The 12,218-nt window shown below is 45.9% G+C and overlaps 1 protein-coding gene across 1 annotated transcript in view; it reads left to right on the top strand.

Moving 5' to 3' along the window:
- The window catches only part of PRKCI (protein kinase C iota), a 199,604-nt gene that overhangs the window by 45,371 nt on the left and 142,015 nt on the right, over positions 1-12,218 (top strand). The gene's annotated exons all lie outside the window — the stretch shown is intronic.

Genomic DNA, 12,218 nt, shown 5'->3' with positions numbered 1-12,218 from the left:
TGCTAGGGATAACGGCCAGGCTTCTTAGCAGTTTTGCCACTACGGCACAGGTAAATCTATCCATGGTTGAGGTTAGTTTCACCCTCATTCATTAGCCTATGAAAGACTGTGTGGATCATACAGACCATCCTCTTTATTAAATGTAAACCAGAAAATCTTCTCAAAGATTTTGACGCTATGTCTAGTGACCTACTCCATTTGGTTCCTACATATCAGGTTGTGTTAAAAATAAAAGGCAGGTAGGAGAAATTACAGGATCATCTACACATAGCTGAGAGGAGTGGCAGTGGTGGTACTTGTATCATTTAATACCAAAAAAGTATTTGATTGGGTAGCATGGCCCTTGTGAGAGGCCTTGATGGTAAAAGGAAATGGTCTTATAAATTGTGTTAATCCAGCAGAGCCAGTCCCATAGGGTAATAATCCAGAGGGGCATGAAGTAGTCGTGCTCACTCTCTCCTCATTTCAGTTTATTTAGAACTGTTGGTGCAATGTACTTACAATGCCAATTTTCCCTAGTGTTCTGTTTTCTTTTAGACCTTGCCCATAGTTTTTGCTAATCCACATTACATAAAGTGCAGTTTTTCTGCTCTAATGTAATAGGTTGGAATAGATTTGCTGCAGGAAGTCTGACCTACTAAGGAATTGGGCTTGGGACCCCTGATTTGACAGCGTAATCTCGGACTGCTCTGCTGCAGTTCTTGCTAGAATGGTCCAGGTGTGGGGACTGAATGTCACTGTTTCTTGAATGATCAAACTTTGGCAGACACCTACTTTGGGTGGTACGAAGACTGAATAGGAATAATAGGTCTGCTCTTCTTCAGTCACACACTTTTAGTTTGGGACACATTGAAACTTAAGAATGGGGTTGACTATTTCCCCACTTCAGTTTACCTCATTGTTAATTTAGGAGTAATGTTTAGGTGATTCTGTAATATTTTGCTACGTCAAGGTTGGACATTGCGTTCTCCACCCCATTATGGAACAGTGCGCCATTAGGGACTTTAACACTTGGAAAAAAATAAACTACTTTATTTAATTTTTGCACACAAATACCAAATGGTTTGTAGGCACCAAATCTTTTTAAAAGTGAAACCCATATAGCTATGGCACTTCCAATTGACAGGGGAGGAGTTTTTTAGGATGCAGCTTACTGATGTCCAATAGGGATAGTTATTCGTAATTTGGGTTGAGGAGTTACTCGTGCCAATGGCATTACAGCCAGTTTTAAACTCATGTTTTATTGGCATATCACGTCTACTCACTATTAATTATGAGAGATGAGAAAAAAGCTTCAGGCTTTGTGACTACAGGGGCGTATCTTTGCATATTGTTTGGGGTTGTACAATATTGCCTAACCTATGTATAAAGGTCCTTGCTATCATAGAACAGATTGCAGTGGGCTATTGTTGCAGTCAAAGTCCACATAGAATGTTTGTCGGAGGTGCAGTGGCCAAGGGAACTCTGACATAATTGCTAAAACAAGCTATTGTGACTAAATGGAATCACCTCACACCCACCAGTCTAGGGTTGTTACTCCAAATTGTCGTATATGTTTGGCATGAAAAATAACACTCCTGTTTTGACTACTATAGGACCGCAATTAAGTTAGATTTGTCGCCCTTTGTTCTCCTGACCTTGTATGTCTAAGAACATTGAATCTGTTTTACATACTGTTGCTGGACACAAATTATTGTGCTTAACAGTATTGGTAAATTTTGGTTGCAATCGAAGGATGCTTCAGGAAAGCAATTTAATTTTCATTTGTGGAGTGTAGACATTATTGGCACAGGAATACCCCCTGCATGGTAACGTTGCTTGTACCCCTGACCTGAATGCCCAACCAAATGTGAAACTGGTGTTCTGACTTTTTGTTTGACCCTGACATCACACTAATCTAGCATATGTGCAGAAGCCTAGGCTTTTCCCTAGTAATTCAAGTCACAGAACCGGATATCTGATCTGGAGAGACTCTCCAAATCTGGCCCTACAAGTAGGGATAGAACTACTGTCCATGCCCTGGGTTAGCAACATAAAACGGTGGTGGCAGCTTGCAGAGTTCTGTGAATCTTTAGTATGAGCAGCCCTTTCTCTTTCTGTCAGCAGAAATGCAGGTGTTCTCACTCCTTTCATTTAATATGATACGCAGACATTGTTTAGTCCAGGCATTTGATGTGTAACTTGAGTATCGTATTGAATCTGTGTGGTAAGTAGGAGTACAGAGACCAGTACAATCCATGTTGATGGCCCCTGGTTTAGCATGCCACAAGATGGAGGGTAAACACAGATTCCTCAGACAGAGGCAGTGCATTGACTGGCCTCCTGTTGCTCTAGGATGCAGACCAAGACACTGAAAAAAAGGGAGTGTGGAGACTGGGCTACCCCTAAAAATTGAATGTTAGTAGAGAGCTGTTGATTAGTTCCTCCAGAGCACTTCCATTTGATAAATGATGGATGGTAGGGGTGAGGGGTGAAACTGCAGTTACTATTCAAGGTGAGAAAGATTTTAGGCAGGGCTGCCCTTCTGTTTGTCTCTGATTACTGCTTCAGGAAGGCTGATGACAGCCAGGTCCAGAAGTCTCGCCCTTCATTGTGTTTATTTGTATTAGTCCTACTTAAAGCCATCATCCCTGCTGTAAGAGCCATCACCTTACATAAGGCTGTGTCTGAGGGGCAGCAAGAAAATGGCATTAGAAAGAGAACCAACCCAGAACAGTTATATAATCTTAGACAGTGGTCCTCATTTCCTCTCTGGAAAGTGTATAAAAGTGGGTTCCAAAGTCCCTCTTGTCCCTCCCCAGCCCCCCTTTGTTACAGTTCCTAGTTCTACTTGACTAAGAAAAGAAGTGTTCTGCACAGTACTTGTAGGACTCCTATATGACTTGCGCTTGTGTTTACCTCCCAAAATTAAGGAGACATCACCTAAAATCTGCACTTCATGGTTGAGGTGTTGAGGGTCTGCTTAGGATCGTGCCTGCTTGTCTGTAGCTGAAGGTAAGGAGTGTGCCTTGCCCTGCAGGAAAATGGACTGTCCAACTGTCCAGTAGAAGAAGCCGGGCATGTTAGCTCTGCCAGAGGAGGCTGACTGCGTCAAGGGCGAGATGCCAGGAGGGGTCTTCCAGAGTGGTGGTGGTGGTTGTGAAATGCACTCAATCTTTTAAGCATTATGTTGTCGTGCATTCTGCCATGTTTCCAAGAGACTGGTGCTGCTGGTGTCTGAGATCCTTTGTCACCACTGATGCAGAAGCCCTAACCCACCTAAAGACTTCAACTGCTGCAGACACCCACATGCTGTGACCCGGCATGGAGGCTTCACATGCCGTATTCAAGTGCACTTGTCCTGCTGTAAACAAATCACTATGTGAATCTGCCACACTGATTCTTCCCAGAGGTGTTTTCTGCAGGAGGTCACTACCTCAGCCCCTGCTGTTGCAGGGTAGCTGTTGCAAGAGCACCCACCATGTCAACAACCTCATCTACATCTGAGCAGGTAGAACAGCAGTCTAACTTTGAGTAGAACAAGACGTTTCTGCCCTACAAACGTAAGACTATTGCCGGATGAACTCCAATTGATATAAAGCTGTTCAAACTGATTTGCACATCAAGCCAGTCTGGTGCTAACTGTTGTATACCTGGTTAGAAAATATCTGTAGTGTGGACAGGGTACTGTAAGGGATGTAAAATCTCATTAAAGATCGTAAGTAAGATTACAACCATGTCCCTGAGACTCCAATTGAACTTGGTAGTATTTTGTTGTAAGATTAAAGTATTTCTTTTAATTAAAAGATGAGCACTGGGCTGATCAGTACGCTATTGTATCTGTTGGTTTACTGAGTTCTGAGCTCCTCTGCATGCTACCTCCATGAGATGCTTTGATTGCTTGACGTGTGGACAGTTTGCAGAGCCATAGTAGGACGAGTCCCTTACTCCAGTTACTTGGTGTGTTGTCAACAATGACTGTTCCAGAGGCAGCTAGTGTGTGTTCTACAATCAAACAGCCAGAGATGATGAAGGTACAGGCGGAAGCATATTCTGACTGGTTTTACGACCCCTTTACTCAAAGGTCTACTGAAATAAGTAGGTTTTCAATTCTTTCATCAGTTCTGGGGGTTCTTCAAGTCTTTAGAAAGCATAGGTGGGAGGTAAGCAAGTATTGTGATTTGAGAACTTTTTACATAAAATTGTCCTGTTAAGTGGCAAGTAAATTTAAGAACCTCAATCCTGGGCATCTTTTTGACTGGTATGTCTGCAACATGTATTTGAGGTGGACTGCTGCCTTCTATGTTGAGGCATACAGACAGTTCACAAGGATTTGGCCTGTTTAATCATTTATATTGATAGCCCTCTGTATTTTGCATGATGATGGTGGTGTATGAGCGCTGGCTTAAGTAGAGGACATGATATGATTCTGAGCCTTTTGCAGTTTGGCAATATTTTTGGCTGTTAGATTGCTGTGGATGGCATTGCAGTAGGCCAGCCTGGATGTTCCATCTATGACACAGTTTAAAAAGGTCAGCAGGAGTAAGATAACCCTTAGTTGGCATACGTTTTGAAAGACTTTTAGGACTATGTTAACTTGACCTATAAAGGCCAGGTTTGACACTTCCCTTACTTCGAGGTTTCACACTTATTTGGTAGCATTGAGGCAGATATTTTGCTGGTGAATCGATACCTGCATCCTCGCCCACCAGGATCCCATTAGCTGTTAGTATCTCGATCCGTTATGTATTTTCAGATAGTTGGCTATCTACAATGTACATATATTCAATGTAGTTAATGATCACCTGGGTCATAGGGACTGTGCATACATTGAGTAAGTTGTGGAAAAGTACTTATTGTTCCTGCTTCCCAAACAGGATGGAGGTAGTTTTGGAAAGGAAAGGTTTAAACTTCATTTGTTTTGCCTTGTCCCCCAGAAATGTAGCAAGTAAGCAAAATTAAATCAGACAGGCGATTACAGAGCACTATTTCGTTCCTTAGAATGGATACCGCAGAGGTCAGTGGGCATTAGCAGGCATAGGTGGCCTTGGTGCATGGAGGCTAGTAGTTCCTCCCTGGTGTTAATTTTGAGACTTTTTTTCTCTTCACAGAATGTTGATTTTGACCTGAAAATAGTGTGACCCAAGCTGTCTATTGTGCCTCATGGTGACCATTCTCTCGAGGGCCTTGGTCAGGCAAGCTTGGAACCCTTGGTATAAGGTGATTCAATCTGACCATGATGTCTGAGGTGTATTTGGTGGCCAGGGACTTTCAGCCCGATTCATCAAGCGAAATTGCGCTCGCAAAGGGCCAGATTCTGAGAATCTGGCCCTTTGCGAGTGCAATTTTTGCATTTGGGATTCATCATCAAAGACTTTCAATTGGAACGTACAGTTTTTAAAGTAGTTTATTTCGGACACTTCCGGATGGACTATGGGGAAACCCAGTTAAACTAGGACACTTGGATAGTTATTACACACAGAAGCACCGGGGTACTCTAGTAACCTCACCCAGGGTGCATAGGTGTTCTTTTGTGTCTGGTTTCGTCGTCGAATCATATGGAGAGCTGCACAAGGATGCTGCAGGCGATCAGGAGGAAGATGTCTGTTTGGATCCAAGAGTGGATTGGAGCAGTGAAGAACCTGAAATCGGAGGGGACAGAGTCTGGGTCACTAGCCAGTGACCAGGAAGGAAACAGGCGATGTTGAGCTGCAAACAGGTGAAGAAGTGAAGCTGGTCTCTGCAGCCACGTGGACCAGGAGGCGTCGACTCCGACCAGGAGCTGGATACAGACTGTCCCACGAAGGATCTCGCTGTTGGCGGTGTATGCTTCTGGATTGGAGTCAACAAGCCATGGCAAAGGCAACACACGCAGGAAGGGAAGATCGGCTTCTGTTCAGACCAAGGTCTGGAGAGCTTCCCCTTTACAGGAAAGCAGGAGCAAGCCCGGAGCAACCAGGCAAGCTGTGTTGATTCGAAAAGATTTCTTCAGGAGGGCCACTAGCCAACGGGCTAGCAACCGCGAAGACGCGTCTAGGAGAAATGCAGGCGCAGGCCCCACGCGACACTCGTGGAGGGCTGAGCTTCGGTGCACTTAAGGCTTCTCAAGTCCCAATGCACAACTTCGAGGAGGCCTCAGAAGCTGCACAGTTAGCAAAAAGCAGGTACTGCAGGTCGTCCGGTCCCACGTCTCTCATGTCCGCCACAGGTCTCCGCTTTGGATGGGAGTCGGGGTCAGAGAGGTCTGGAAGTCCAGAGGCTGCGTCGCTAAGTCTTCGGACTCCGGCCGTAGCGTCGACAAAGCAAACCGGCAAGTCACTGATGGTGCCTGTTTGCACAGGGTGGTCACTCCTTGACCATAAAGGAGATTCTTCAGTCTTCTAGTTGCAGTAGAATGTCGAAGGTCCAGAGTTTCGTTTCAGAGTTTCAGTTCAGGATAATCTAAAGTCTCTAGACTTAGCTTTATACTAATCTAAGGGGCTGGATTACCTTCTAGGTCCCTCCTATGGGTGGAACCTGGGAAGGGGATGGTAACACCCCTTTCCCTTTGTCCAGTTTCGTGCCAGAGCTGGGGCTGGAGTGCCCCAGCACCGGGTTTGAACCGGGCTATGCATGGAGCACCTTGTGTGCCCCAGGCAGTGTCTCATTTATTCCAACCCACCCTGCCCCAATACACTGTAGCCTGTCTGGGGAGGTGCTAGCACCTCCCAAGGCAGGACATCTATTTTCCAGGCCTCCCTCGCTGGAAGTGCTCCCAGCTGCAGGAGGTCAGGCTTGTGTCTGTGGCAGCAGCATCCATTTTGTGATGCTGAGGCTCTGTTTAACTTGAACCGGGTAAAGCTACAACTATGTCTTCTCCCTGTAGAATGGTGGAATGCTACCCCCGTCGCCAGAACTGGTGAGAGGGTAGTATTCCAGAGTGTATGACACCTTATACGACATGTTTTGATAAAGCCAAACCAAAGTTAGCATTAACCGCGAGGATTATAATGCACTTAAGAGTATATGGTATGGCTATATCATAGAACAGCTATAAGGACATGGTTCCGAAAGCTGCAGACAGGCTTAGCTCATGCTAGAACACCATCTCACATAAAACCAAGCACTCTGCCTTCAGGATTGTCAAGGCCTGCCATAGGAGTGATGATAGGTATGTTCGAGGCATGTGGGCTGCTGAATTCATATCTGTGCATAGATCGCCGCCTAGTGTTGGGTCCGGATGATTGCACATTGTTGTCCTGGAAGAGTCTTCGAAGTATCACGAGATAGGTGGCTCCTCCCCTGGACTACAGTGCGCATGGGCATCGCCTCCATCCCCAGATTGTTTTTTTCCGCCATTGGGTTCGGATGTGTGTCGGTTCCCTCTGTCGGAACCGATAGTTGTTAACTCTTTTAACTCGAGACCAAAAGGTCTTCAGGCTTGGCGCCGGTATCGTTTTCGTTCGGGTTTACTGTTTCTTCAGCTCCGAACTCTCGCTGCCCTTCCGCGTGCTGTCGGCGCGGACGGGCCTACACGACGCTCCAGACATGGAACGGACTCCGTTTAAACGGTGCCCGGTGTGCAACGCGAAATACTCGCACCTCGACGTGCACCCAGTGTGCAACACTTGTCTGTCGCCGGACCACGACGAGGCCAGGTGTATGGCCTGCTCGAAGTTCCGGTGCAAGAAGACCCTCAAGATTCGTCGGGCTGCGAGACTCCAGGCCAAACTGTCTGCGCCCCCGCCGGACGACATCTTCGAAGAAGACGTCGGAAGCGACAATGTCCAACAGGTTTCGGACTCTAGCCCTGCGTCCGAGGGGGAGGCCTACGACGCAGGAGACGAGGAGTTTGACGAAGCCGGCGACGAGGTAGGGGACGACGATACGGCCATTGCCACCGTGGGGGATAGCTCGGAGGAAGAGCATCCCCGGACTGACTCAGGGGTCGACCCCCTTCCTGCGGCCCAGGTCGAGGGATCGCCTTCGGGCCTTACCCAAGACCATGTTATTAGTCCAGCAGCCCCGCCTACGGGCCCGGCCACGGACATTTTGGAGGTGCCACTCACATTGCCAAAAACGAAAGTGAAGCCTTCGGGTTCAACATCTTCGGTCTCGAAACCGAAAGTGAAAGCAGTGTTGAAGGCTCTGGAGGCGTCAAAATCAAAGAAATTCAAAATGGCCGACATGGACAGTCCCGCCAAGATGGCCGACCCAGAGGCCTCAGGGTCGGTGCCGAAGACGAAGTCGTCCGACGCGGCTGCGTCGTATAGGTGTCTATATGTAATGGTAGGTATAGGGATACTATACCAGCAAGGGGTGATTACACGACCTTGCCCCAGCTGAGTGATCAGCCAGTTGTGTCAATGTGGATGGCCAGAATAATACGTACTGCAGCCCCTGGTAAGCCTTGGATGCACCTATGCCCTGGGTACCTATGGTACACTATACAGGGGCTCACAAAGGTGACCCAATACCCAATTAGGTATGTACCTAAAGTACATGGTATGAATTTAGAGAGAGAACAGCTGGGCTGTGGGTCTAATTAGCAGGCCCACAGCCACACCAAAGTCGAGAAACCAGTACATCAGAGCAAAAAGTGGGGGTGACCATAGGAAGCAGACCCTACTCTCCTACAATGTTCCTAGGAGTGTTCTGTTTAGCTTCCACTCTCCCAAGATTGTGGTGGGACTCCCACTCCCAAAGACAGGCAGACCTGCAGAAGAATGAAAATCTAACCCCGATCTCCCTTTCAGTGCAGCCATCTTGGGACCTGGTCATCCTCCTCCTACCTTTAAATACATATAAAGAAAATGTAAAGAAAGCATAAAAGAATAAAGAAAGTGAGGCTGACGATGCATGGAGAAAGGATGACAAATAGAAGTTATAAAAATAAAGTTTAGGGGCAAATTAATTGCAGAACCATGCTATGTGACACAGACCAAGAGTATTTGTAAGGAGCTAAGACTCTGAGAGTACCTGAACACCCGCAGTTGCTACAGAAAGAAACCACATGAGTGGGAAACGGGTTGTCCACTAGAGGGAAGGGTGCCAGAAAAGGGGGCTTTCAAATAGCCTTAATGCTGATCTGGGCCAACTTAAACCAGAAACCCAGCCGGGAGAAGATGGCTACATCATTGAAGATTGTAGTGGGGCATTGGTGGGACACAACGTAGGACATCACTTTTTTAACACTTGATCGTGGTATGACTTGTGATACTGCAGCTCAGCTGTTTCCAGTTCTTTTGATCCTCTCTTCTGGGCTACTTTATGACAAGACTCCGTTCAGCACTTCTTTTCTTTCTCTAAATATATGCTCTCTTCTTGCATTCACTGGGGCTCCACTGCTCTTTCCTAATTTAGATGGGGAAGGGTAGTTCTTTAAAAATGTTGTGATGCTTCTTGCACTGACTCCACAATGCTTTTATGCAATACAAAAGAAAATATAGGTTTACATATGCATAGAGTGCTTTGTTACAAAGCTTGTTAAATTCCATGATTTTGATGGTGGGTTAGCATTGAAGGTAAGGAGATGGCATTGTCCTGGGTGCAGTTGACCTGCATGTGTTTTTTTCTATGGATTTCTTTGGAGTTAAATGTGAAGAAAATCATTTTTCTTCAGAGATAGCGATTAGTGATGATTGAGACAATGCTCGAAATGTCAATTGTACTGGTTCTTTGAAAGATCTCTAATAGGTTTATAATTCCAATACGATTAGCCGCTTAATATAGGGCAGATAAAGTCCCCGTAGCAATGAAAATACTGGGTGTCCTTCAAAACCTTCGCTCTCTATTTTCAGGATGAAGATGGCTTTTCACCTAGTAGGGTAACAGGTAGGTAGCTTACATTTAGCTTTATAGGTTGAGGCATTAGTTAAATCCCCATGACTCCTAAGCCTGTTTGTGCTTTTTATGTAGTTTACCAAAAAGAGGTACACTATGTACTAAGTCCAGACAACCCTTATTGGCTTAGAGGTTTGAAATTAATAATCCTGAATGCTCTCTTTTATGGTAGCGTGGCCAAGCAGGTTAGGCTTATCAGAGTGTAGCTTTAAGCATGTGTTGTACACACACAGTCAATAAATGATATACACGTTCAAGAAGAGATTTGTGACCAATTTAGAAAAATAACTGGTGTTTTGATATAGTTTAGCACCAAAAGCTTTGTTGTCAGTTAAGTACTTTTTGAGTTATATATTTTTTCAGTTCTACAGAAATGTCACACTGATGCGCCTTTATGCGAAAATGCTTTTCTATGGAGAAGTAACATCTATGCCCTGGCGGGCCCTTTACCTTTAAGCTCAGATCGCTCCAGATACGAATAGCTGCTTTCTAATTCATACCACTCCACTGCTCAAGTTTGAGTTTGTTACAGAAATTGTATGTTTTTTTCCTTTTTTTTTTTTTTTTTTAAATAAGTAAACTTATTGGTGCCCAGTTATTTTGACATACCCTAATGCAACACTACCGACCACCAATGTGAAAGACTCATACGAAATGCACATTTAATACTAGACATTGTCATAGTATATTGCGATTTTGAGGACGCCATCCACCTGATTATTGAAATGTAGTACGGTGATAAACATGTGAGCCATTGACCAGAGCTCTCCTGAGATGGTATAGTTTGTAGGAATATGTTGATTTAATAGATGGATGCTGTCTGTAGATGTATTCAGTGCCTGTGTATTGAAATGTAATACAAGAAGTGCCAATAAAAATAAGTTTGAAAAAAAATCAAAAAAATCTATGGAGAAGTAACATATACTGCATACAAGTATTTGCAATCGTATTTCGTGGGTCCCCCTTGGACTTAAGGTGCTAGGGGGTCAAGGTCACAAGATCCACCAGCAGTTCAAGTTTACCTGCCCTGGAGTGTTTGGGTGCAGAGATGATGGATGAGTTGGTATCCTTACACGCTACGTCATTGACAAGGTGGGGTACCTAGAAACAGGCTGCAGAGGGGGACTTTGGGATAAGTCCGGGAGCTCCCAGTGGGTTTACCTGTTTTTGAGGGTCTTGGAAGCAGGGGAGCACCGTCTGTTTGTGAATCCGGCCCGGGGCGCTTGGGTGCAGAAAGTTTTGTTCAGCTGTTCCTGTGTGTTGTAGGCACTCGCAGGTCTCACTAAGGCCTGCAGAGGTGGACAAAATAGGACAGCTGGGCCACTCCCTGTGCTGGCCTCTGCGATGTGGACGTCCCTCATCTGCTGGTCGGTTTTTGCGGTATTGGAGACTGGATTGGGCTTCAAACAAGCTTTGGTTACTGCAGGGGGTCCGGCAACCCAGGTATTGGTGCAGGGCGGCTCCTGGGATCTTGGCGTCTTCAAACTTGGTCGGGAGACAGATCTGACCTCTAGGAGCACGGTGACCACCTCCTGGGCTGCTCATGCGTCAGTGGACCTGGTGGTCAGCAGTAAAGTGAATCAGACATTGCGGTCGGTGGAGGAGGTGATAACACCTCCTGCCAGAGCAGGCATTGTTCCGGAGAGCGTGGGCTCTCAACTGCAGGGGGTCAGAAATGTGTTGTGTGGGTGCAGGCTGGAAGGATCCAGCACGCCAGCACACTAGAAGACTGGTAAGGTCTCAGGGGGCACCTTCAAAGTGCCCTCTGGGTGTATGTCCTATTAAATCTAGTTCTGGCATCAGTACAGATTTATTAAGACAAGGTGTTTGATACCAAACACCAGTATTTTCAGTGAAGCCATCATGTAGCTGGGAAACTCGTAATGCCCAGTCCCCAGTACAAAAATGTCAGATGGCTTCCCTGTTCACTTTTACCACCTAGTAATTGGACTAGACAGTACAGGGTAGATCTGCTCATGCAGGTATATCCTCACATGTAATATAAGCACCCTACCCGAAGGATACAACGTCTGCTGTAAGGGTGACTAACATATACATGAGGTTACTTTGGCATGGCACACAGTGAGTGTGCCATGTCGTGTTTTCACTCGTGGTTTGCACCATGGCACGCGGTCAGCAATGGCATCCTGCATGCAATTTGTGTGGGGGTCTCTTAGGGTGGCATAAAACATGCTGCAGCATTTAGGAACCCTCTTTAGTACACATTCTCGAAGTACCAAGGGTACCATTTACTAGGGGCGTAGAGAGGAGCTAAAGTCCATGCCAGTTGGGTTACAGCTAGACTCTACTTGTTTTAGGGGAAAGAGTACTGGCACTGAGGTGCACTGTGAGTTGAAAACCAGCATCTGGTGATTCTAAAGGGGCAAAAAGTGTGACGCAAACAGCAACAAAATTCC

The sequence above is a fragment of the Lissotriton vulgaris genome, chromosome 11 (genome assembly GCF_964263255.1).
Source record: "Lissotriton vulgaris chromosome 11, aLisVul1.2, whole genome shotgun sequence".
In the NCBI taxonomy this organism is placed as follows: Eukaryota; Metazoa; Chordata; class Amphibia; order Caudata; family Salamandridae; genus Lissotriton; species Lissotriton vulgaris.
This window is presented reverse-complemented; position numbering and strand designations above follow the sequence as displayed.